At 41.8% G+C, this 27,865-nt stretch overlaps 1 long non-coding RNA gene across 1 annotated transcript in view; it reads right to left on the bottom strand.

The window, feature by feature from the left end:
• Window positions 1–3,618: 3,618 nt before the first annotated feature.
• Window positions 3,619–27,865, bottom strand: part of LOC135454208 (uncharacterized) — a 39,932-nt gene continuing 15,685 nt past the window's right edge. Inside the window, exons 2-3 of the long non-coding RNA XR_010442039.1 lie at window positions 18,586–18,725; window positions 3,619–4,265 (exon numbers count right to left, since the gene is read on the bottom strand). This is a non-coding gene — a long non-coding RNA (uncharacterized LOC135454208). The remainder of the gene's footprint in view (window positions 4,266–18,585; window positions 18,726–27,865) is intronic.

Below are 27,865 nucleotides of genomic sequence, written 5' to 3'. Positions count from 1 at the left end.
TGCCTCAGTTCCTGGCTGTGCTGCAGCTCAACACACAGGGACAGCCAGAGGAGCCATGGAATGAGCTTTTCTCCCAAGATCAAGAGATTTCAAGGTTGCCCAATTCAAAATACATTTTTTTAAATGTTATGAACTCTCTTACAAAATGTGTTTACAAGCTAGTGCCAAATATTCAGCATATTTCTGAATATTCAAGGACTCCAGGGCAGGTTTTTCAAACAAATGACAAGTTCAACTACCATATTCAGGAGGAGCCACCTTCAAAACAAATTTCTCAGGACCTTAGAATACAGACATTTAAAAGTATCTTTAAAGATCAAATGCACTTCTTCTCTCCCCTAATGGTCACATTTAGATAATATTTTGTGGGTTTTGTGATTTCATTCCCACTTGAGCTGAACAAACATGCCCAGACAGACCTGTCTGTCTGAGTCCTTGCTCTGGTATCAAAGGGTCTGTCTGCCTGAGCTTATTGCAACAAATAAAAATCAATGCATTTTAAATGGAAAATCATTTCCACCTGAATTGCTGTAGATACAGATGTGGAAACAACATTAGTCACAGCTTGCTGGATGACAGGCATTTTTGCCTTGCTGCTGCTTTGTGACTAACACTTCATGAGCAAATATCTGCTTTCATGCAAATAGAAAGCCTCAATCTCCCCAAGTACATGGAAACCATCATTGCAGAATGGAAATGACTCACATTAATGTACTGCACTTCATAACAGCCCTGTGAGATACAAAATTGTCAGATGATAAGGATGTGAGGCGCAGAGATTAAATGATTTAACTAACTCCTCTAGACTGCTTTTTGACAGAGCCAGAAAATGAGCTCCAAATTTTTCAGTCCCCATGCAATATTTTAATCTCAACATTAGTAGCAGCAATATTAGAATAACCTCTCTCCCCTGCACAGTGATAGAGGATGCAATGGGCCATGAGGGATTGCTGCAGACACCAAATCCCCTCTCCAGGAAGGGCTTTGCTTCTTTTCTTTCAATCTGTGCACACCAAGACCAGGCACATAAATACAGAACAGCAGTGTCAGCCCTCCAGCTCTTGGGCCAAGCGTTAAACAATTTTTAATATGTAGATGAGGCTTTGGCTTTCCTTTGAATCTGGCAGACGAGACTTTCAAGAGCACAATGTCCAACAGGATTAGATGGGGCTGGCTCTGCCCTTCACCAGAGGAACTTTCCAGCTGCTCTCTCCCCTGCCTGCTCCCAGGAGCTCTCTGAGCCTGTCCCAGCCTCACCTTTCCCAGCTGTGCAGCAAATTTTGCGTGACACCGCCGTGTGCCTCAGAACATTTGCCTGCAATTCCCGGGGTCTGTGCCGCATTTCTGGCTGCTTCACTGATTTTTCTGAGCCTTTCCTCCCTCCCTGTTACTTGTGGGGAGGCAGAAAAGCCCCATTACCCTGGAGTTCCCTGTGGTGAGGGGCCTGGCAGCCCCTGCACAGCACAAGTTATCGCAGAGAACCCCTGACGTGTTTGTTTTCAAGCCAGTCATTTGGAAAAACAGATTAAGGCTTTTTTCAGCTGAAATAGTTCTAATTTATTTCTAGATTGGAGTAACAAGTAAACAGAAATGAACCTGCCAGGTACAATCTCTTCAAAAGAAGTTCAGAAGCTGGGTTTTAATTGTTTTAGTTCTTAAGCAGCAACCTTGGCTACATAAAACTATAAATCACTGGATTTTAATGACTTATGTAATATTTTTCCACAATGCATAGAGAAAAAGACAACAGCTAAAATAACTTCAACTGTGGAGCAGCTATTTCTTTATCCCATTTATTTCCACTCTTCAGCAAAATGAATAAAATGTTCCAGACTAGCTTGCTGATATCACATTCAAGTTTACAGAGCTTTCCTACCTTGAACTTTGCATCAGACCAAGAAATATTTGTAGAAACCTTTGGAAAAGAATGTCCTTGTTTCAGTGCATCTACTGAAACTAGCAATGTTCGACTCCAAGAGCCATGGCTCAATCTCACAGCAATTTGAACAATGTTCAAGTAGTATCAGTATTTATCAGCCAGTACAAAACCTGTTTGCTTCTAAATTATTTTAATCAGTGTCAAGATCTCGGTATTTTGCAGCATTGTTGGCTGCAATATCTTCAGAACTGCACTGGTTTGAAGGGCTTTTTTTTCCTTTTTTCCTCCACTAAATAAGCTGATTTGCTAAACCAGCCTGTTTAACAGGAGGGTATTGATTCAAAGTTTTTGATGGAAAGGTTTCTGAGGACAGACTAAGAAAAAGAAAAAAAAAGAGACTGAATAAAATGTCTGACCCTCTTGAATTGCAAAATGGGTGCTTTAACTGAATCCTGCTCCAAAAATATGTTTGAAAGTGTGAGTGGAAAGTGGTATGGAAGTAGAAAAAGTAAAATCTACAAAAGATGTCACAAATTGAAATTGCCATTCTTCAGCCATCTCTGCTTCTGGAGGCTGCTATATGTGAACTAAAGAATGACATTATGAATCATAAAGTGCTTAGAATAAAAATATCAAAGAATTCAGATCAAATAAGTGGTAAGTGCCCTCCAGTAAGATTAAATGAAATTCTCTTTTGACAATTACAGTTCAATAGTACAGCAGACATTTTATGCGATTCTATAATAATTTGTAATTTTGCAGTAGATAGTTATCAAATAATTTTTTCTTCTCTAGATAAATTTACTTCAAAGAGATTGTTGCCAAAACACCTTTTTATTTCCTTTATAAAGAACCCCAAAAGATCCATTCATTAGACTTAATCAAATTGTTCAATGTTGAAAAGGAATCAGGAAACAATTCTATAACATGTAGGATTAGTTATGACTAATAACCTCAACAGAAATTCAAAGTGATGAGCCACTGGTATGTCTCCCAACATGTATGAAACCTCCTGTCTGAAGTGTCACAGCACTTTCAGAGTGATGCTGGTTTGGGAGCAAAACTTGCTTTTTAAAAGGCATATTTAAAGACATTTATAAAGAGCATATTTTAAATAAGAAACATTCATTAATTACTTATAGTACAATTTTCTATGCCATAGTCTGTTTGTATGGAGCAAGATTTTAAATCTAAACAGTTGAGGAACTTTGTGGTATCCCAGCGTTGTGCCTTTATTCTCAGCTAAATCTGTTTGCATTAGTGGGGTTTGGCTTGTTTGGTCAAAACAATTCCAATTTATAGAGGCATCTTTTGTACAATTTCTGGAGAAAAGAAATCAACTTGTAGTATATTAGAAAGTTTAGGTGTTCAGCACTGTCCATAGTCCCAGTGGAGAAGCAGTCTGCATACCAAGGTAGGAAAATATTAATAATTTAGGGAACCCACTCCAAAGACCAAGGTGCCTGCTATTTTTACTGTCACAGGTGAGCAGACTTTGAATAAGTTGAATTCATGCTTAGAAATCTGCTTCAATACTTCAAGATCAGATGGCTGAAATAAAAATATTTTAATAAGCAGTAGGTTACAATGAGCTGTCTTTCATTAGAATAGATGAAGAGGTAAAGTAAGTCAGATCTTGCACTGAAATGTCAAATGACAGCTGACATCATTCACCACAGAATTGAAAGCTGCTCATAACAAGAGAACAGAAATTTAATTTCAATCTATTTCAATGTAAATTGATCTTTAAGGGCCATTACATAAAATAATCTTTAGAAATGTGGTTCTAAACATGCCCAGGAACAGCTATTGGACTCTTTGCAAATGGCATCTTTACTTGATGGAGGGAAGTTTACATAACCTGATACAAGAGCTGTTCACAGCCCTGGTAGAATCAATGCACAGGGGTGTCATTTTCAACCCAAAAGGTTTTTTAATTTTTTGTATTATGCAGAGACAACAGTGGAGGATCTGATTAAGTTACTGCTTTACCATCTGTAAATAAGGATTCAAAGCTACATCACATCCTGCATAATCTATAGCAAAGGCATGTGGGAGCCTGACTGAAAGATAGGAACTCTCTTCTCAGGAACCTTTGAAAGAGAATTTTGTCCCTTCTCTAGCATATTCTCACAGTTTTCAAACCTTCTGATTTTTCAAATGAACTGCTAGAAATTATGCATGCCAGCAATGTTTACACCACGGAATATCTTCCCTTGTTATGATTTTAACTCAGGTTTGGCTGCATCCCAGAAACAGACCAGGCCTTCCTCCCTGCCCAGGTAATTAGCAGCAGCTTAATTTCTCAGGAGAGAAATCTGTTCTTGGTCAGCACTGGGACCCATCAGGACATTTTCTCACTCCAGACACACACAAGCATGTAAGCCTGGAAGACATCAGAGGAATGGCTGTCATATATTGTTCTGAAAACTTAGCAGGAAGCCCTTGTTTACCTCCCAAAATTAACAGAGAAGAGCCCCTGGTGGCTCTATCACACTGCTGGCAAATACAAAGAGAGAGGAGAAAATAAATCTGCCCTGCATGTGCCTGGCATTGTGCAATTCAGAGCTGAAAGCAGAGGCAGAGGCAGCAATGAACCGTCAGGTCACAAATGAGATCTAAACGAGACCCACTGCTGGAATTTGTAACTTTCAACATACAGAAAAAGAGGACAGAAATGACACCAGTGTCTAAGAGAGCTCCCAATCTGCCGGATCTGGCCAGCAAGCTGATCCTTGGATGGAGGCCACAGCTCCCTGCCAGAACTCTGAGTCCTTGGCACTGCCCTGGCTGGGGCACCCTTGGGATGGGGCTTGCTGCTCAGAGGGGAAGGGCAGGGAGGTCTGTCTGTCAGTCCTGCTGTAACCATGCAGGGCACAGAGGTCTGTCTGTCAGTCCTGCTGTAACCCAGGACAGCAGAGAGGTCTGTCTGTCAGTCCTGCTGCAATCCTGCAGGGCAGAGAGGTTTGTCTGTCAGTCCTGCTGTAAGCCAGCACAGTAGAGAGGTCTGTCTGTGAGTCCTGCTGTAACCCTGCAGGACAGAGAGCTTTGTCTGTCAGTCCTGCTGTAACCCAGGACAGCAGAGAGGTCTGTCTGTCAGTCCTGCTGCAATCCTGCAGGGCAGAGAAGTTTGTCTGTCAGTCCTGCTGTAACCCAGGACAGCAGAGAGGTCTGTCTGTCAGTCCTCTGTAACCCTGCAGGGCAGAGAGGTGTGTCTGTAGGTCCTGCTGCAGCCCAGCCCTGCTCACACAGCCCAGCCTGGCCCAGGTGCTCTGGGAGCCCTTTGGAGTGCCCTGGGCAGGGCTGTGGGATTGCAGCAGCCACAGCTCCTTCCCCTGGCTGCCCAGGAGGGGATGGTGCTTCTGCCATGGCCACATGAGCAAACGCTCTCAGGCTTCCTCTGGGATGTCCAGGTTTTGCCAAGTTATCTCTGACAATCCCAAACATTGTTTACTGAAAGGCTTCTCTCCTCTGAGCACTCTGATTCCTCACCCTGAATTAGAGTCCAGTTAAGAGTAATTTTGCCATCCATGAGTGTTTGCTTCTGCCATTAATGCCTTGTGTGGCAGTTTTTCAGATGCTTTCAAATTAGTAATTTTTAAGTCCCAATCATCTGCTTGGTTCCACTTCTCTGGCATAACTGCAATTCAGGGATCAAATAACAGGAAATCAGGAAAGGCAAGGCTTGTGGTGCTTGGAGATGAATATTGTTTTAGGGATGTTGTGCATATCCACAGTCACCCAGATAATAAATGAAAGCCAGTTATTGGGATGTTATTTGGAGCAGAAATCAGTCATGAATAACTGAAACACTGAAATAAAGATTTTGCCATTGCTAGTTTCATTAATTTGCTTATTTAAAGAAAAAATAAAGGGAAGAAAGAACAAAGCAAGAAAGGGAATATTAATTTAGAAGATTTCAGACTGTACTGAAAAAATAACAGAGTGGTGTGAAAGACTGATAAAGGCCAAGCATGTACAGCTCCAGCACAACAAGCTGTGCAATAGAAGACACTGAAACACAGAGTAAACCAAATAACCATGCAGGAACAACACATCCAGCAGCAAAGTGATCTGCAGAACAGCAACAGAGATTATGCTTAATGAAAACAGGGGAGGATGGAAAGCAGGAGAAGGATGAGAAGCAGAATAACGCATTCACCTCTTAGACTGTTTTAGTCAAATCTGAATTGCTAACAGGGAGAGGGGAGTCATTCTCTGCCTCATTCATCACCATTCCTGCCATGCTCATTGCCTGTTTTAACTGCTATTACAGTAATTGAACGAATGAGGCTGTTTCCAAAACACATTTGATGTGTTGGTGCGGGAAGTTGAACAGCAACAACCCAAACAAGCTCACTCAAAAATGGAGCTGCAGAGAGGGAGGGCAAGGGCCCGGCCCAGCGCAACATAACAGAACTTGGTCCAGCTCATCCCATTATCCCATCCCATCATATCATCCCATCCCCATGCTGACTCCTGCTGGCCACCTCCACCTTCAGCAACAGGATTTCCTTGTTCTCCATCTCTTTTTCCCAGTTCTAAACCCCAGGAAGCATCAGGTGGGCAGATAGGATCTCTGGGGGGCTTTGGTTTATTTCTTTTTTTTCCCTTTTTTTCCCTTCTTTTCTTCCCCCCCTGCCTGCCCTGCTCTCACAGACACGTCCATGTCACTCAAGTGGCAGCTGCAGCCCCCCAGGCTGGTACAGAAGGGTGGGGGCAGCAGCCCTGTGAGCCTCTGCTTCTGTCACCTCCTGTGATCAGGATGCTGCCACAACCCCGCAGAGTCTAAAACAAAGAAGCTGAAGTTTTTGGTTTTGTGTGGGAGGTTTCTTGTTTGCTTGTTTTGTTGGTTTTTTCCTTAATTGAAAACGCTGCATGTGAAGCCACCAGAAAATAATGGAAACCTTTGAAATCTCTGCAATACTATAGACAGGAAATGAAGTCCAAGGAATGCTCACAAGTTGTGCTGACATTACTTTGAGCACTGGTTTTCATCTGTTTACTGATGCTCTCTGTTGTGTTGTTGCCCTTTCCACAGTGTGATTCTGAACAGAGGAAATCTCCAAGCACCCCAGGGAAAAACTCTGAAGACTGTAGATTTCAAAAAGCTTTTTTAAAATCCCTCTCCCTCCTTACCAAATGCTTTTTACGAGTCTATTAGCTTCATTAAAGAGTCAAAAGAAAATCCATCAGCACTCTGTTTTCTCTCTAGTGATTCTGAGATATTTATGGACTTGAAAGATGCACATTTAGGACAACCCAGACAGTGATAAGAATGTATAGACTTAAAACTCTCTATATTTTTTCCTTCATGAGTTAGAAATAATTATCTAGTTGATATCTATTAACTAGTTGATATCAATTAACTAGTTGATATCAATTAACTAATTGATATCTATTAATTGGTCCTACAAAACACAGTAATTTATGCTCTTTTCCAAATCATCTTTAGTTTTAGCCAAGTTTGTAGCAGCTACTATGGCACCTTCTGGGAGAGGTTTTTGTTGTGTCTCAGCAACGCTGCCTCAAGCTACAAGCACAGAACCAGTAAGGGCTCTCCAAGCAGCCTGTTAACTTTTGGCATTAAATCCTCCCAACTTCTAAAGATTAACTCTTCTCCAAAGGTGACTGTGCCACCAGTGAAGGGCATCTGTTATTAAACCAAGAAACACTGCTTGTCTGTGTGAGCTATAGGTAGGAGAGCAGAGCACATGGGAGATTTATGGATTTTTCTCATTTCCCATGTGCCAATTGCCAGAAGCAAGAAGGGTTCAAGAGAAAACAGCCTGGCCTTTGCCAGGCAAATGTGGGATGGGTTCTGCCAGTGCTGAGCAGCTGTTTCCAGACAAGAAAGACAGTAAAGAGCTGTGCTCAGCTCTTTCACTTTTTGGATCAATGGAATGTACAGAGGAGTGATCTGCTTCACAATGTGGCTCTAGAGCAAAATCAAAATAAGTATAAATAAATAACATAATGACCCAGTGTTCACCAGGGAAATTGTTAGTCCATGTCTCAGAGAAGGCATTGAGGACACCTCCTGTTTATCAGCTCCTCCATGTTTGATCATTTGGATATTTATTTGTTGGTACAATTGTTTCCAGTTTCCACAGGGCTGGGAACATGGGGTTCTGGCTAAGCTGACAGCACTAGTGCATTTTTCCTCCTCTGAGCTCACATAATTGCAGCCTGTGACATTTGCAGTCCCTTGACAAATAATCTGGCATGCTTCACAACTTCCTCTTTAAGGAGTGCTCAGCTATATTGAAACATAAATATATCATCTTCCATTCACATGAAGTCTGTCATCGAAGCAAATCCTGTAATGGCTGAGGGATTTTACTGGGAGCACAGATCTCTTGACATTTATGCCCTGTATGAGCAACTTCACTTACATGGATATGCAGACACCTTTTAGGCTGCATTAACAGCACAAAGAGGGACTTTGCAGGAGGGAGGAAACACAAGTTAAGTGACAGGAATCATCTTGGCAGCACAGCATCCTGCTATTGCCTAAAGTGGATTTCATGTGGTTAATCCATGGTAAGAATATTCATTTTAATGCTGCTTCGAGGATTTGAATGACAGCGAAGGATCTTAATCACTTATTTGTCACTGGGAGACAAATTCCCTGCCTGCACCTTCCCTGCCCCGAGGGGACACTGCAGCTCAGCCCAGCAGCTCCAGCAGGGCAGCCAGCACTGCTCTCTGCACACCTGCACGGCCACACTGTCACAGACATCTTCTATGGAAAATCCTTTCCTTAGGATTCTTCCTCCTGAGAAGTGAGAGGCCTCAGGGACAAAATGTAAACAATGATTATCTGCTGCTGTGGAATGCAACAGCTGCATCTGTGATTGGTCTCATGTGGTTGTTTCTAATTAATGGCCAATCACAGTCAGCTGGCTTGGACAGAGAGTCTGAGCCACAAACCTTTGTTATCATTCCTTCTTTTTCTATTCTTAGCTTAGCTAGCCTTCTGAGGAAATCCTTTCTTCTATTCTTTTAGTATAGTTTTAATGTAATATATATAATAATAAATCAAGCGTTCTGAAACATGGAGTCAGATCCTCATCTCTTCCCTCATCCTCAGACCCCTGTGAACACCGTCACACCACACAACCTGGTGCTCAACCACTCACCCCTGCAAAACCTGTTTATTTTACCATTTCTGCCACAAATTGCTGCTTGAAGGGCTGCATCAGAGCAAATCCTCAAATGGCATTAGCCTTGTGTCTATTTAAAGACTGAAATAGGAACAAACTTGTAGTGTCATGCACCAGGGACAAGGGCCAAGGTCATTTCAGAGGGAGCTGCTCTGAGCATAGACATAATTCTAATCTCAATTAACTCTTATAGTGCATATCTTAATGATTAAAGTGCTGGAGTTTTATTGTAATCACTAGTATTGCAAGGAAAAAAATAATATCATTAAGCTCTTTGCTATGATAAGTTGTTACAATCTTACCAGGAGAGATTTTTAATCTACCTGCAGCAGTAATCAGAGAGAAATTCCAATTTTTAAGACAAGCTTTCACCTCACTGGAAATGAATTTCAAAGCAGCTTTGCAAGTTCCACTGTTTTCCCTTGGTCCCTAAGTAGAGAGCAATTATTGATTGAACTAATTTCTGAGGAAGACAGGTCAAGTTTCAGGTTAAACTGCATCTTGTAGGAAATGTAGTCTCATGCAAAAGAAGAGACAGAGAGGGATTAGCAGCTTACAATTCACTTTCCTAGAGGAACGTGCTCTGTGTCAGCACTTGCTCACCATAAATCTCTGTGACTGGTATGTAGCAAACTCCATTTAATTCCTTGTTGATTTAGAAAATATGAATAACACTCTCACTTCTCATGGAGGCACAGCTTCCTCAGGAGGCCTTTCTGATCAAAGCTTCTCCTGTATCACAGAGGCTGCAGGGGAGAAAGTGCCCTGGGACAGGGGCTGCCCCAAAGCACCCTCAGGCCCTGGAGTCCTTGGGCTTTGCGAAGCCCCTGAGCACAGCCTGAGGTCCTGCTCCGCCCCGTGTCCCACAGCCCCACTGCCCATCATTCCATGGAAACCTGGAGCTTCACAGGCAAAAACTTCAACCTGAACCTGTGTTTTTTCACTAAGAGCATGAATCCTATGACTGCAAAGTGTTTAGGTCCTGTTAGGTTTCAGTGCAGCATGTTCACTACTTGATTTCTGAAGGCACTGGCAGGAATTAATGAGAATCCTCTGACCATTATTGACACCATTATTGATACCATTGGCAGGTGATCTAATAATCCATGTGACATTCAGACTTATAGCAAAGAGTGTAAAGATTTCAGTAGAGCTGTCCCTGGGCTGAAATGTGGAGGCCAAATACAAAGGCTGGGCAAATGTTCCTTCTGTAGGTGTATGTGTGTGAGACCCACAGGTAAAACACTCTATAAAAACAGCCTTTGGTTTTTTATTACCTTTTTTTTCTCTCAAAGTTCATTGCACCTATTCTCCAGGGCTGAGAACACATCCAACCAGGAGTATCCATTTATACTGTTGAAGGGACAAATTCCAGTGAAAAGGGATCACTGTGCCTTTGGAGAAACTGGTTCTTTTAAAGCTTTCTCAGAACTCCGGAAAAATCACATCTCTTGGTTTTCATTTCTGACCCTCAAAACAGTCTGCTCTGAAAAACGGGGATTTGGGAAGACATCCTCCTTCCTGGATGTATTCTCTAAGTTTTCTTTCTTGACTAACCATAATCCAGCAATATTAGAAGATCTTTGCTGATCTTTCTGCCGTGTGTCTCCTCTCAGAAGGATATAAAAAAAATTGTCTGAAAAAGACAATCTGCCTCACCCACTGCCATTATCCCTCCAGAAGCCAAGATAATACCAGCATCAAGGAAAAGCACTTGGAATTCAGGTGGCTGAATGGATGCAGGAGTTCAGCAACTGAGGACAAGCAGGGGCTCCCTGAGAGAGAAACAGAGGGGGGTCCTGAGCACAGCCACCCCTCCCTTTGGGCCAGGAGAAAGGATTACAACAGGGTTACCCCTGTATGCCTGCCAAAAACTAAGTGGGAAGGGCTGTGAGATATTTGCGTATCTGAAGTCGTGGTTCTTGTACTCGCTAGTCCCCAGTGTAGGGAGTTATAGGCAAATATTACCAAAATATCAAGCTGTCTACTGGAAGAGGATGTTGAGTCAGGCTCCAAGCCATATTTGGAACTATTAAATTATGGAGTAGCACTGATGTTATCTGCTGACATTTCATTCAGCAGAAAAACTTACTTAAGGTAAGAAGTAATGCTGCAAAAGCCATTGAGGTCAGTGTGACTAGAGACCTGCAAGGGGAAGTGTGGGTGCAGTGTGGGGTGCCAGCTTCCCGTGGGTCACACGTGGAAGCACTTGTGTCACAGAGATAGCTCTGAATTTAAATTGGGTCCGTCTGACAGGGACAACAGCACCTGGAAAACCCAGCAGGGTGGGAGCTGGGAGGCCCCATCAGCCACACAAACTCCTGCAGCCACCTGCAGAGGGAAGCTGGCAGTGCATTCATCTGTGCAGATCACAGCAGCCCACACTGAGCTGCTTTTTATAACCAGCTCCAATCCAGGTCGCCCACTTCCTCCTAACAACCTCAGCTTTCTCTTTTCTCTTTCCACTTTCCTGCTCCAGACTGAAATGTGCTGTACTGCCACAGATCCAGTTTGGAATCAAAGCAGGGGCCGTTCCTGCCACGTGCACATCAGAGCTCCACAAAGGCAGGGAGATGAGGGAGCAAAGCTGATATGACAACAAAGAGCAACATCAAATCCAACAAGCCAGTGGGGATGGAAGCGATCAGAGGCAGACACTTTAAAATGCTCTCTGCAGGTGTGAGTTAGACACGCTGAATGTTTTGACTCCTGAGGGCTGGCACTACAAACATTTTGAATTATAGCCACTTTAAATGCCACAGGAACCTCTCAGCCTGACTCTGAAAATCCACAAATTCATGATGCACGCAGAATGAACCTTCAGAAGCATCACTGCTCCTTAACTTTTAGAAATTAAATCTCCTAGACAATGAAAGATTATTTTGGATCTATTGTTTTACAGAGGATGTGAAACAACTGGGCAGAGCTTCCCTAAGCCCTCTGAAGTTTAAGGCACCTCAAAGCCCAGAGTTAATATTCCAGTCCAGTTTAATGCTGTGCCATGGAGGGTCACAGCCCCAGCTGTAATCTCTCATGCTCCGCACCGTGTGTGCTGTACCACAGCCCTGAGCTGAGTCCTTGCACTGACAGGACAGGGTTTTATCAGTGCTCTCAGACCTTTGGTGCGCTGTGTGCTTGTACAGAGCAGGTTCCCTGTGCCCCACACCGCACACAGAGCTGCCCTTCATGCAAAGTGCCAGTCTAAGGAGCTCCTGTGCTCTCAGGAGAAATTGCTGGGCTGCCTACACTTGCACTACAAACCTGGTCATTGTAGCTGTTATAACCTGTACAGACAGCCAGGCTCAGTTACCCCCTAAGGAGAAAAATCATCACAAGGAAGGGTTGATTCATGCTGCCTTATAATCTAATTATAATTAATATTTTTTAAAAAATAGTTATTTACTATTTTTTACTTCTAACACCATTATTTCCCTTAAATCAGCATTTCTTGTAGTATCACATACCACGGATCTCAAATGTGAAGTTGAATGTTATCTTCAGCTATAGAAACAGCAGCCTAAAAACACCAAGTTCCTAAATAGATCAGGAATTGTGTGCATGCTAATGGCAAAGACATCCAAGCACGTTAGACACAGCATGCTTGCAGTGATACAAGAGCTCCATTTACAGAAGTATAATTTCCTTTGATAACTTTTGCAGAATTATTTCCTACCCTGAAAGTGATAAAAACACATTTGAGACCTCCAAAATATTTATGTTGTTACCCATAAGGGAACAGATGAGCTGATTGGAAGTTTGCATGCTTTCAATTCCTAGCTGTAGCACTATTGTATTATTAAAGAGTTCTTTGAGGACTTCTTTGTGCTTTTAAAAGAAAGAATATGAAGAACCTTACTTATGATATGAAAGTTTTTATTTCAAGCATTCCAATTTTTATTCAATGAAGTTGAAAGGTAAATACTGAGTAGTGTTCCATGGTTTTCTCAATTTAATACAAGGTGAAAAACCAGACTCATTGAGGAAATGGAAAGCTCCTTACAATTAATATCCTTGACCCCTCTGTGCTGACTGTCTTGTAATAAACCTGCCACTGACCCCAAAGTGAGCAGTTCTCAGTCTCTGTGCAGAATTCTACAAGCCAATTTTCCACTTACAATACTCTGCTGCTAATTTAATTCTTATCTAAGCTCACATAGTAGGATTATATGGATTATAACTGTGAGAAAAATGTAGTTTCAAACCTGCAGAAAGGGTGAGGGATAGCAGGAGCAGAAGTACTCCAGAGAACTAATGTTTGGTGTAACTTCACGAGAAGGACTGGGACAAGAATATTTTCTATATTCGAATGGTTTCTCCCATCCTCTACCAAAAGACTGATTTGGTTCAAATTCAAGTGTTTCTCACCATCACTAGAGGTGCTGAGAGGTTACAGCTCTTAGACAAACCTTGCTGCAGCTTCAACTGCACTGCCAGGCTGGGCAGGAGTGGATAAAGACACAGATTCCTCTGGTTTCCCAAACCACACAGGGGCATGATCTGCACACCCTGCTGACAGCTCCCTCTGCTGTATCGTGGCAAGGTGCAAGAAGGGTTTTTGTTCCATATTTACCCAGTTATTATTTTGAACTGCCCCTAATTCCCCAGGAAGGTTTGCATTGTCCCAGCTCCCTCGTGCCCCAGCAGGCCATGCCAGTGCCACATCACACATCTTGCAACATACCATCCTATGTACCCATGTTTTCCTAGGAAAGGGTCAGTACATTCAGGAGCGGGTTTGACAACTTTGAACTTTACCTAAACAAAATTTTTAATTCACTTTTGTAGCTTGTTCTCATCAGCCTTTCCTTGTCCTCCCTGCCAGAGCTGCCGCTCCATTCCATGGACGAACTGCCAGAGTATTTCTGCATTTTCAGACTCATCACCCCTCCCCTGGTAATTATCACACCGATATCAAACTCAGACTCCAATTTTCTACATTTCCAACTGGCTCCTATCCAGCTCCTTGCCACCTCATCTGTGACATCTCTGACCTCCTACAAGCCCTGCTCCCTCTCCTCCCGTGCTGTCCCTGCTGAGGCTGACAGTGACTCCTTGTAGATCTCCCCCACCACAGCACCAGTCTGACCCTGGGTAGCTCCTCTCATCACCTGATAATTCTGACTTCATGAAAAAACTGAATCTGTGTGTTCCACATGTTTAATTGCTGGCCAATGGTCCATAAAATTTATTATAAATATTTTAAATAAATTATTTTTCATTATACATGTACACACACCATTGTACTCAATTCTAGAAAGGAGGATGTAGGAAGAGATTATCTGAATGAAGGAGAACACAAGATAAAGTGGTATAGGATTTATAGTGGCAATGGGAGAGGCAATGGCATCTTACTGGATGGGCAGATGAAGCTGGAAAAGGAACAACCATTGTGAGCACACAAAGCCTCAATACACATTGAGCTTAACTTGATGAGGTTAATCTGCCAAATCCCCTGAAAGGAAAGGTCAGGAAGAGGGAGGATGGGAAATCTGAGTAAAGAGAGAACTACAAATGTGTTCCTGTGTTGTTTCTGTATGTGGACTATTTATGGAGCTACACAAAACATTGCTGAATGCAAATGCATCCTCCAACAGGATTTATTAAAAAAATTTTATTTTGAATTCTGGCTCTTAGTAAAATGGTTGGAGCATTGTGTTTCCAAGCAGGCATTCAGCCTTTGGACAGGCAGGTTCTCAGAGGTGCTGGTCCTTCCCAAGGCTCCCTGGAGAGCTGTTGGGGCCGCCAGCAGTGCCCTGCACCCCAAGGAGGAGCTGTGGGGTTTCACAGAGCCCCATGAAAGCAGCCAGCCAGCTTCATGACACACCTAGTGCACTCACTGCATGGTAAGCACTGACTACTCTAATCCTGAAATCCTCAAACACTTACAGACCTGTAAATCATGATATTTTGCAGCCAAGGGTGTGTAATCAACCTGCTGAGTGGGTCTGGCCCAAAACCAGCTGGGGTCAGCAGGAGAGGCCTCCTGGCCACAGCTCAGTTGAATAACATCTACTTTAATCAAATCAGGGGAGTAAAACACCACCACCTGCTTTGCTTTGTACACCTGGGGTTTCTTTTCCCCCTGAGATCAGAAGGGTGAAAATCTTTCCTCTCAAAGGCAGGGCTAGTTCAGGACAGAAGTGCAGGTGCTGCTCTGCCTGGCCATGACCCAACACATTGCAAATACCTTTTAGCTATACACATGTAATTAAATAAGCATTGCAGGCATTTTCCTCCTGCAAAGGTATGCTAGTGAATTGAAAAGAGGCATTAAAATGGAAATCACAAATATGTTTAACCTTTACCTTTCTGTTGATGTGTATTTTAACCATTGTTTAGTTTCCTATAAAAAGCTGTGACTGTGATGAGACCAAGGGATGCAGTTTCGGATTTTCTCTTTTTAAATTATACCACCTTGACTGTACTTCAATGCTCATTATCCTACATTTCTCTGTGATATTAACACCATAATATACAAGCTGATACCATGAAAAGTAGGAAAAGTTGGCTTGACAGGAGAAGACATGAAAAAATGCTTGGATTAACAAGCACTGTTTACTCCATCTGTTAATTTTTACATTATTTGTAAATTATTATTTTGGAAGGAGGCTCACATAACCCAGGAAACACGAGAAGAAAAGCCATCTTTAAAGCCAGTGAGCGAGTCTGAACCCAGTGTCTATTACCAGAGCCCCACTGTCCCTGTGAGCCTCAGCCATGCCTGCTCTCAGCTCCCCTTCTCTGCTGCATTCCTCCAGCAGAATTCCCTGCTCTGAGAAGAAACATCTGTATTTGGGTTTTATCTGGATTGCAGCTGTGCCTGGAGGGCACTGTGCCAGGGAAGAAATCTCCTGGCCTGAGCTCTCGAGAGGATAAACGTGATGGAGGAGGATGGCAACGAAAATGGAATCAGTAAGTGAAAGAAGCCTTTCCTGCTTTATGCTTCCTAGCAGGCCCATTCAGCACTTTCCTATTCCAGTTGCTTCTCAAGCCCATAATAAATGAAGTTTTAGCGAACTGAAAGCCTTTTATTTTGAGATGTGCTTCTCTCTTTTACACTGTGTTGTCTGGGCTTTTGGCTAAGTACAATTTAGGTATAGCAGATAAAATATTCATCTTTTACAGCAGTGTTTCTTCCCCTTCTGACCCTCCTCTTTTCCTACAGCTGCCTGTGCCTGCCATATAAATGCTCTTATCTCTATCCTAGTAATCCAAGACTGTCCCTTCTCATAACTGGGCAGAAGATTCTTAGCTGTAATTAATTTTACTCAATATCACGCAAAAACATACATGCTATTTCACTGTTCCTCCAAAATATTTCTCACAGAGATGAGCATTCCTCCAGAGTACATAAACCACCACAGCTCCAATTCCACCTTTTCTGAGGCAGAGAAAGTGCTGCTGCAGCAGCAGAGAGCCAGAACTCCAGGAACTAGCAATGGAATCTAATGCCAAAGCCAAGAGAGAGCACAACAAGGAGCACAAAACTCTCTGAGTGTCCCAGAAGGTTATGAAGGGCAAAGCCCTGACATGATGGGAGGAGCAGGACTTGTTGGTGGATAAAAGAAGTCCCATGGCAACTCCTGACCACCTACAGCACTGTGCTGGATGCACAGGTGTGACCATACACCTGCTCTGTGCTCCTGTTTCACATTGGGCTTCATGCTGAGCTAGTGCTCAGCCAGGGGTTTGTGACAGACCCCCATCAGCAGCACGTGAGGGTGATCTCCAACCCCTGGGAAGAGCTTTTCCTTGTTACCCCAAGGCAAAAGGCTGGGAAGGAGATTTCAGTGGTTTCCATGAGCTGTGCTGGACATCACTGCCTCACAGTTTGCAGTGCAAAGATCACCTCCACATTCTGGGATGTTTTGGAAGCTCTGGCAGACATGCCCCAATGCTGGGGCAGATAACTTTCACAGCACTCTGCAGCATATGATTTATAACTTATCAGTATCCCTAGACAGGAAGCACAGGACAGCAAACTCTGAGATAAGCTTCTCCAGCCCATCTACTCCTCTCCTTCAATCACTGCCTGGATTTATCCCTGTGAGTTAAAGAATGGATAACTTGGTGACCTTTTCAATCTTGTCTCCTTGGCTAAGGTTGCCAATCACGAGGCATGCACCAACCAGAGCTCTAAGTCACACAAATCCAAAGAAATCAATTTCTAATTATAAATCCAAAATTTGATTGTGCCTCGATTCCAGCTGAAAGGGGCACAGAAATGCACTTCTGAAAATGTGACACAGAGTACAGATTCCTGGTGAGATTCTGTTCTGTGCAACAAAGGGACACCATCCTCTGTGCCATCCCATCTCACAGGGCACTGAAATACCTTTCCATTTCATGGCATCTGTCCAGTGATTTGATCATTAATGTCCAGCATAAAGACATGATGACAGCATTCCATGAAAGCTTCTCCATTAAATTAACCTTTCTACTCATCTAGGTTCTCCTTTTATTGTCAAAGCTTTGAGAGTGACTTTGCAACCGTGTTTGCAATAACATTAATAGGCCTATAATACGAAAAGCCTGAGGTCAATTCCTCAGACCTGATAAATTGCACAATAAATGCCAAATGAAAGAGCTATTTCTTTCTAATTTTAAAGCTTTCCTTAGTACTTAGTCTAAATGTATTATATACCACTTTTGCTACTTTTTTATTTAAAAACAAACAAACCCCTAAAGCATAAAAGTCAGATGGTTTTGCTTCATTTGACTTGTGAGATGTAAACAAGAGCCAATCTTGCTATGGCCTTATTTAAATACTATTGCTTTGCTATTACACTCCACAATTTTCTCTTCAAATTACCACAAGCACCCCATTCTCAAAATAGTTATGCAGAATCTAATATTTACCACTGCATTTACTACAGTTGTTAATATCAAGTGGAAATTGAATATGAGGAAGTGGAATGTGCCATTTTGCTATCGATTAATATGATAAAGCCTAGAAATCCATTACTTTAACATTCAAGACATCAAAGCAGATAAACACTGGCAATAAAGTATTTGACACTTACATGGAAAAAGATAAAAACCCTTAGTAAACAGAGAGAAAATCACATTTGAGTGAGATGTAGACATGTGGTTTATCTTTAGTCAATACACTTAAATCAGTGCTGCATCTTCTGAGAGCCACAAACGGGAAATGTGTCCAAGCAAAGCACAGTGACTCATTGAAAAGGAGAATTGTTATAGATTATCCCATGTTTCTAAAGCTACCTGCTAAGTTTTGCTACTTCTACTACTCATCCTTCTAACAATTCAACAAGTTGTGAAAGCAGCTTAGAGGGAAGGCACTTGGAACTCAGAATGCAGCACATTGCTGGGCTACAAACAGCAGCCTCTCTTGGTTACTTCAATCCCATTAGCGAGAAAAGTATCTTTTGGGAGGCCTTGTTTGGGCTGTGGGCAGGGCTGGGGTGTAGTAATCACATATCCTCTGAATAGAGACAGACATAGTTCTCCCAGGATTTTCCTGGGAAGCTGGAGAAGCTATGAAAAAACTCAGAGAAAAGAATGAGAAACAATTCTTACCTTGCCTTGCTGCACGTGTTGTTGTGAACATGTGGAATGTGTTATGGAGATTTGTTTACCAAAAGGTGATTTCTTCATTGGCCACTGGTGATGGTGCTTGGATTCAACTGACCAATTAGGTCAAAGCTGTATTGGACTGTCTGGAAGGGCAATAGTATAAGTATAGTATAGTATAAGTATAGTATAGTATAAAAAATAAATACAATACAATACAGTGATTGATCAGCCTTCTGGAATCATGGAGTCAATGCTAATTATTACTCAGTGGGGCCCCATGCTATGATACCGGGGCAGGGCAGTGTAGGAACGTGCCCCCTGTTGACAGAGTGACAAAACTATCCTTTGTCCTCTTAAAAAGGAAAGAAGGCTAGAAGTTTCTTTCCTCAATTAGGTGAAACAGGCATCTCACAGGCTTGGGGTACTTCACCTCAAACTTAAGGACAGCTGATTGGACAAGAGCCAAAAAGTCCCACTTGGGCAATTTTCCAGAAAAAGAAGAGAACAAAGAAACTAATGGCTTTTGTGAGGTGTTTTACCAGGAGCAAGAACCTCTTGCACCTGGATTGGTTTTTCTCTGTAAGGAGTTTGTTATTTTTGCCTTTTATTAAAACCTTTTTGTTTCCAACACTGCAACAGAAGCCTTAAAATAAAATCCTGCTGATTTTATGTCTATAAAGCTAGCTGAGCTATCTTGGGTGAAATATAGACCTCCAAGAGCTTATGAGAGCTGGCTTGAGGAGGCTCCTATTACTGAGCAGGGCAGGGCAGTGGTACCAGAGCAGGGCGGTGGTACCGGGGCAGGGCAGTGGTACCAGAGCAGGGTGGTGGTACCAGGGCAGGGCTGCATTCTGATGTTCCAAGTGCCCGGCCGGATGCGCACTCTGCTCCGCTCCGTGCCCATTCTCATCCCGCCGGGAGCTCCGGGGAGAGGCAGTAATGGGGAAAGCTGTCAGCACGGATTACTGCCAGCACCCTCAGCCTGATGCCATCCCCCCTGACATTGCCACGGGCAACCTGCCTCCATTTATAGCCAGCTGCACCATTACGGTGCTGCTGATAATTTGGAAGTAAAAGTTTAAATGATTGAGCGCTCCGCCTGGGAAGAGAAGGCTTTTTGGTACGTCATTAATAATGGAGGGGTTTAGACACTTTATTGTCTTTAGAGATGTGCTGGTTTGAATAGCACAGTGAGCTTTCCATGCATCCCTTTTAGACTGACACGTCTGTCTTGGAAAGATGGACAGCCAGTGCTCTTCCCAAACGAGGTATAGCTGTGATTCCTTGCAGAGAAAGGAAAAGATGGATGTCATCCTAAGAGGTTCACGCTGCAGACTGCTGTGCCTTATTAACTGCAGACTGCTGTGCAATTTGGACCTCAAAACATTAGGAGCTGTTTTCAGTGAAGTAATTCAAATTACTTGAAGACTATCACGTTAACAAATGCAAAGCGACTGTTTACAAAATTGGAAAAACACCCATTAACTTGCCTGAAATGGAAAAAAAAAGGAAAGACAGAAAAAAGTTCTTGAAGTTTGGACAACTTTTGAGCAACAAAAAGCACATTCTTAGTTCTGAAATATTAGGGAAATTACTTAATTTTTCATAAGTTACTCAAAGGTGTTTTCTGTCTGCCACTCTGGCACTACAACACAATGCATTTGATTGCAAACCCAATAGAATCTGCTTGACTGTAGTTCATAAAAATATTAGAGGGAAAATTAATTCTTTTTCTTGTACTGTAGTCATGGATAATATACCTAGAGGAAAATACACTTCTTTGTATAACAAAATCATAAAACATGGTATATATAATTGAGATGAATACAAATAGACAGGAAAATTGCTTTCTCCGATAAATGCTACATTTAGCTTAAGTAGAAAATGTGCAGCTCAGTATGAAGTCTCATTAATAACCTTCTAGATTTCTGCTGGTCACAATTGAAAAGTAACTTTCACAGCATTTCAAAAAATTCTTCTACATCCCCCTCTTATTAGCCTGTAGCAATCCCTCAACATGCACATAAAAAAATCATACAATTATAGGAGAAAAGGGCAATTTGGTGAATTATGCAATATTCCTCTATGACTAACACAGAAGATTTTTTCAGTTTCCCTTTGCTTCTGTGTTTTTTGGGTTTTTTAAGGAAAAAGGTATTTAAAGATAAGAAGAGAATTCCTCAGGAAAAGGGGCAAGTACAAAAGCCAAGGACCTGAACGACAGCCTCACTGTAGCAATAATTTAGCTGTAGCTGCACACAACCACCACGGCAAATGCACATTCAAAGTATTAAAACAATAATGAGCAGGTTTTAAAGAGGTGGTTTTATGTCTATTCAATCTAATTATATGCTTCTCTCCTATCATCATATTCAGTAAACCAGCTAATTTCTTTCTATTTTTCACCTCGGGCTATTAAAGCTTTCATATATAACTCAAATCACTAAATCTTAGAGCAAATATTCGCTGATCATTTAATTTAAAAGGAACAGGCTTCTTTTTCCCTCTCACCAGATGAATTGCTGACATTGAACGCTATGAGCTCTTGATGTGATGAGTATTCTCCAAGTGGGGAGAAGCTAGTACAGGTGATCTAAAGAAATGTAGAGTGCTTATTCTTATTGAAACCTGCTCAATTTCAGGGGTAATTAGTGTGTTTTTACTGCAATCACAGACCCTGGCAGCTTAGCCAAGGCACAGGTCCCATGAATTTACTGAATTGTGAGGAAGATCTCATGGTCTGCATGGAAAGAGTTGGTGAGAGGAAAGGAAGGTGGGAAGTGAGGATCTGGAGCACACCTGCTCCAAAGCCTGGGAAGGAAGGCACTGCCGTTCACCTCTGCTGCCTACAGCTTCTTGTCTTTCACATCTGCAGTATGGATTCTAGAAAGACATGAATTACAATAGTGTGGAGCCTGTAATTGCTCTCATTAGCTCCATTAGTTTCCTTCCAGCACCAGATAGTTTCAAGGCACAGCTTGTTCCAGGAGGAGCACGTTCATTCACCAATGGCTGACAGAAAAGCTTTGTTTTCCGCCTCGCAGAAAGCTGCTACACAATCTCTGCAATGTAAATATCTATTTTTGTTATCTCTGCTGGCATATGACTTGACATATGCATTTGGTGAAACGTTGTCCTCTTCCCATGCTTCTGGAAGCCACGTCCATCCCATCTGCTCCATTCCCAAATACTTAAATTTGCTTTGTCTTCAACATCAACAACCCAAAATAAATAACACATATCCTTTGTCTGTTGATATGGCTGTCAGCCATTTACTATTTCTTACTCCATCTGTGTCCTCCCAGCTGTTCAATCCCAGCACTTCTTTCCAACCATGGCATTCATCAGCAGCACTAAGAGCATGACATGTTAACATGGAGCTTTTCCCATCATGTGCTGGGGCAGAGAGCACTACCCACGACTGGCAAGGATCAAGGGTTTACAGGACATGGATGGCACAGGCTGCATGAAAGACTGCTGATATATTTGATTCACAACAGGTAACATTCACATTTGAAAAGCTGTGGCAAACCATCTTCAGTAAAAGGCAGAGGGAACTACAGGTGGGGCAGTTTAACCTCTCTTCCCTGACAAAACTGTGCAGCACACCCTCACAGAAGCCACTGCCATGTGAAGGACAAGACAATGAGGAGGAACAGCATGGACTGACCAAGAGGGACCTGCTCTTGCCCAGCTCAGTGTTGTGAAGCTGCCCTGAATCAGTGCCTGTGATTTCCTTTCTCCTTAGCCAGGCTACACACAAGATGTCCCAAAGCTCCCCAGGGAGATGTCCCCAAGATGTCCCTTTTCAAACAGGGACAAGCAGACTGGCTGCCCAGGCTGCAGGCAGGCTGAAAACCTCTTGGACCACTCAAGCAATAGTGGCTGTTGGCTAATGGAGAATGTTTTCCTCTCCAGGAGCCAAGCTCCTCAGGGATAACATTGCCTGATTATCATCTAAGCCTGAGAAGATGGGTGGGAGTGCTCTTAATTTTTACAACCATCAAACCTTTCCATACCACACTAACAGATTTCTCTTGAAGTTTTAGGACCTTTCAAGAAAAAAAATACATTAAAAGGAGCAGATGGTTTGAGTGGGGTTGTAAATAAGTGTATTCTCTAAATGCAATGAGTCCATTTGGGATAACAAAAAAAAGCTCAGAACAGTCACATAAAGAGGAAGTTTATTGTGCTAATAAGTTGTCATCTAGAGCAACAAAAAGAAAAAAAAATCCAAGCATCTGTTTGATTTTAAACTAAAGTCTTTTGGGAATAACACAATGGAATGCCACTAAAAATTATATGGATTTTCAACTTTCAGTGGGAAAATAGAATTCCAAGAGCCCATAAAAAAGTGAAGGAGTTTTAAGATTTTACAGACAATTGCACGTAGGTGAGGGGTGGTGGGATAGTTACACAGTTTCTGGTCCAACGTTTCTCCATCTGTGATCCACAAAACACCAGAAAAGCCTACACAACACAGTTGTAAAAACAAATAAAACCAGGCGTATTTCTCTCCACATGCAAAAATGCTATGAAATTAAAGGTGGTAAAAGAAATACAATGTTTAAGTATAAAAGTTTGTTTCATCTGGTTGTAAATGAAAAGTATTGTAGTAATGCTGTTTGAGTTAGTTCATTCTCTTTTTTTTTTTCTCACCAGATGTTTTTTTGTGCTTGTTAAGACTAGTGTAAACCATCAAAGGGAGCTGGGTCAATTAACATACTGCTTAAAAAGCAGTTTAAATGTTTTTACTGCTGTATCTTCTACTCAGAAAGATAAGAAATAAATGTGTACCCTAAAGAACTTCCTGAAGGGGAATGCAGGCATTTTGAGAATTTTTGATAGAATTTTGAGCTTCTAGGGAAGAGAAATTTCAGCTTGAGGAACTGAAATCTGACCAGTACTGCTAATGCAGGTTCCATTGGTGCTTGAAAAGATAGGAGAAATTACATTATAGTATTGAGAACCCTTGTGAAACAGCTTCAGGTGAAGGTTCTGGGTACAAACAACAGCCAGGAAACACAGGACATCAATTTTAAAAGGAATTGAGCATTCAGAATTCTTAGCAATTCTAAATTCTTGGAAATTTGATATATAGTCTCCCCAGAACTCTAAAAAAGCTTTCATTTATTATTTCTATACAAATGGGGCCAAAAAATAGTGTGCCCAGGAGTAGTAAAACATGTGGAGGATTGAGGAATAATTGAGGAATGAGTGCCCTGAATGAGGGAGAGCAAACTGGATCAGGCCATCACCAATTTTGCAATGGAAAAGACATTTTCTTCACTTGTTACCAAGTCTGGAAATTTTGACAGAAAGACTTGAAAGGGACTAAAACCCATCCAAGCCAGTGATTAAAATGACCTACTTGATATCGTTTACTCAAGGCCAAATTTTGCATGCATTATGCTCCTTAGTTAAATGATACATTTGCATGCATCTATTTTTGATGGCTCTCCTACTCAAAGACTTGGAGGAAATTAATAACTCCAGACAAACTCACTTCAAGCATTACAAGCTTCAGGGCTGGGAAATGATTGAGAGCAGGAAACTTCTGCTTTTGACAGGAGCCTCCTAGAAGGATGCTATCATCCTTGGCTTTGGAAGAGAAAATATTTTACAGCAAGAAATATTGGTTGTTTTGCTTTAGTGGCAATATTAAAATAACAAAATTCCAGTACTGATAATTCTCAAGTTCTTTTGGCAAAATGGGATAATTCAAGATTTTTTGTTGCACTAACTTTTTTTCCAAGTTTAAAATTTTGGGGTTGCATTGATACCAGTAATGTCTTTCCATTCACCTTTTGAGAAACAGGGTTGGTACATATATGGAATATAACATTTTAAAACAAGATCACTTGTTTTGCCAATGAAGCTTTTGAAAGCTGCAGGTTTTATTCAAATCCTGATTTTGTGATAGCTCCTAGAGAAAGCCCAGCCAGATTAAAACCATTTTTATCCCATTGCCTGCAGTTATTTACTTTGTGAATGACAGGATTCTGTTAGCATTGGCTGTTCAAAAGCCCATTAGCGAGGAAGCCCAGCCTGTCCTGCACACCTTCCAGCTATCACCCCAGAAATCCATGTTTATCCCACAGTCTGAGTGGATATTTCTAATGCTACTGGAGATGTGAAGACAAAAAAATCCAGAACTGAATATTTGGGATGGGAGGGAGGAGATTTTCCCATTTCAAAAATCTAGGGCTATAATTATTAATCCTTAGACTATTCTAGAAAACCAGATGAGTCATTTTATGTTAGGCTATTATGAATAACTAATCTTCATCTTTTCAGGGAAAATCCCTCAGCTTTGGACATCACTGCTTATATAATCTCTTTAAATTTTTTTTCAGAATAAATAGGTTTTACATATCCCTACAGTGTCAATCTAAATATAATTTTGATTGACATAGATACTTCAGCAAATTATACTGAGTTGAGCAGAAAACTACAATTACCCAGTTTTATTTGCTAATCACCACCCCATATTTATTGAAGTGGCTAGAAAATTGGATCACTTGATCTCTTGCCTTCATAAAAATTACTTTGAAATGCTGCCTTTGACTTCTTCAGTTATTTTTATTGCATATCACCAGCCTGGCCACTTTGATCATGGAAGAATGACAAGTTGTAATTATTGGTGTTTTTCTCTAAGGGCAAAACAGTGACCCTGGTAGCAGTAAATGCCTGAGCCTTCCCCTCTGGAGGTTTTGGGGCTGTGCCTGAGGCAGTTCTGCAAGACAACTCCACAATTTGGGGTCTCTGAGAGAGGTTGGGGAAAGGTTGGGACCTTCCCACACCAGGGAGCTCTACCAGGCTGCAAGGTATCATTTCATAAATCCTTTAATTCTTCAAATCTAAGAAAAAGAAATATCCCCATCAGTTTCACCCATAGGTTCATGCTCTAGGAATGAAGGAGAACAGAAGTAAAGCTAAAATCTGACAGTACAAGATACTTCACATTCATTTATGATCCATAGATCCAGGGATTCATGTAAAAGTTTTACTGTTTCTCACCATTTAGGAAAAAAAAAAACATTGCAGCAGCATATCAATAGATAATGAATATAGCTGACTTATTTTCCCTAGAGTAAAATAACTTAACCTCTGAGTCAGGCTTGGTTTACTTGGCTTACTGATTTTAAGGCACTTTGAGCACCTGGGCTTTGTCATGATGTGTGGAAACAGTAAATGGAAGGGTCCTGTGCTCTGAAACTTTAAGAAGCAAATGGATAAATAAGTAAAAAACTTCACCAGGAAGACCACAGTAAGAATAAAATTATCAAAACTTAGTCACAGATATCTCCTTGCTCTAGATATTTCCAAAATTTCTGTGAAATATTTCACTTTCCAAAGTTGCAAAGCAACAAGAGCAGAAATGAGAGATTGTGTTCCAGGCACAGGGTGACCTTTTCAAAAGGGAGAGCATATGTCCTCAAATTCAAGTTGTCTAGTCTTGCTGAAATTCCACTTTTAAGTCAGCTCCCAGGATGAATTATGTCTTCTGGTAAAATAAGAAACAGAAGTCTGACAGCTGACTGCAATCTTAAATTTCATGGAAAATAGCAGAGCACGCTCATGGCCTAGGGTATCTTCAGCTTACAGCAAAACCCTTTTTGTGCAGGACTAAGACTTGCCCAGAAGAAAAAAATATCCCAGGTCCATTTTCATCTGAAATAAATGGAGTGGTTTGGAAACATATGAAAAGTCCTAATGATACATTCAAAGCACTTTTTGCCACAAACAGTACTGAAATGTAAAGCTTGCTAGAGACTCTTTTCTTAGAGAAAAGCTCTTTCTTTTCATCTTTTTATCCACCCATCCATCCATCAAGCAGTTTGCATTCCTAAAATGTCATCATAACACCAATGTGCTGGAGAATCACTAAACAGCCACCAATTTCCTCCCATTTGGGCTCATCATTGAAGCAAACTTGAGCAGTGGGGAAAAGAAAATAATCTCGTTAAGTTATCCAGAAATCCAAATGTGACCTTTATTAAGAAGCTTTTCTTTGGGCCAACATTTGTTTCTAAATCACATCCTGGGAGCTTCATCCTCACACTGGAAGCTGTCACCAGGTTACTGGAGTGTTTGGTCACTGAAGAGAGACCACATTCTTGTAGAGCATCAGTCCTTTCCCTGTCCTGCCTTTCAAATCTTTCTTTCAGCTTTTAGGAATGGAGTTTTCTAGTTGTCCTTATTACTTTTCCGTCACATTAATAATTTCTTTTATTTTTGCAATTTTGCAATAAAGGCAGTGTGTCAGAAATTCCAGGATGGGCAGGGGAAAAATGAAAAGATTGCAAAATTAGAGACCTGGCGCTTCAGAAGGTGCACTTTTGAACCTGGGGGTTGTTCCTTAGTTCTGAAAGGGAAATTAAAAGAAACAGGGGAGGGGTGTCTAAAAAAGGCTGTGGTTCTTTACTGTGCCATGAGGGATGTACTGAACCCTTTTCTTGTCTCAGGAGATCAAAATGTGGGTACTGCTGAAGGAAAAGTAAAGACCAGCGTTTGGTGTGTGCTGCTGTGTGTGTTCAGCCAGTAGAGCCCATTCAAAGATAATATACAAAGTGGGAAAAACTGGGAATGGATAGCAGCTTTCCCATTGCTGGCAATTTTCTCCTAAAATGTAGGCTTTAAATATAACTTTATTTCGCCAAAGTAGCATTTCCAGTTTTCTCCTTTTCTGTCTTCCTGGGAAATATTTACAACTTTGCCAGCATTTCCCACTGAGGGAGGTGCCCTCAGAGCCAGGCACCAAATCCCTGCTCCCTTTGCACTATGTCATTACTGGATGCCACTTTTTCCTTCTCTCAAAAATTGCCTTCATACAGAGACACTGGTAGGAAAACCTAAAGGCCCCAGAAAGGGAGAGTGAAAGGCACTGGCAAACCTGCTGCCTGTCACATTATTAATTCCCTGCCATGCCCTCGGGGGTGAGGGCACAGCTCCAGCTCCCCTGAGCTTCTCTGTGCTCACCCACAGGATGTGCCCCAGCAGGGCAAACCTGACGCCACACCGAAGGAGACTCAAGTGACAAATGCAAACAAGGAGCAAACACCTTCGTTGTTTGAAAGAGAAAGATGAGAACACCAAACACCTAACGAGATTAAGGGTGAGGACAAACAGAGCATCAAGGGTAAACTTCACAGTCAAGCAAACAAATAAAATGCTGAAGGGCACTTCCATTCATAAGACAGAGGAAGGAAGAGATCTGATTTCAGGGCACAGAAACTCTGTCAGCCCCCAGGAAGAATTCATTCCTACTGGCACAATTAGG

This window comes from Zonotrichia leucophrys, chromosome 14 (genome assembly GCF_028769735.1).
Source record: "Zonotrichia leucophrys gambelii isolate GWCS_2022_RI chromosome 14, RI_Zleu_2.0, whole genome shotgun sequence".
NCBI lineage: Eukaryota > Metazoa > Chordata > Aves > Passeriformes > Passerellidae > Zonotrichia > Zonotrichia leucophrys.
Note: the sequence above shows the minus strand (reverse complement) of the source record. Positions and strands in the feature narration are given on the sequence as shown.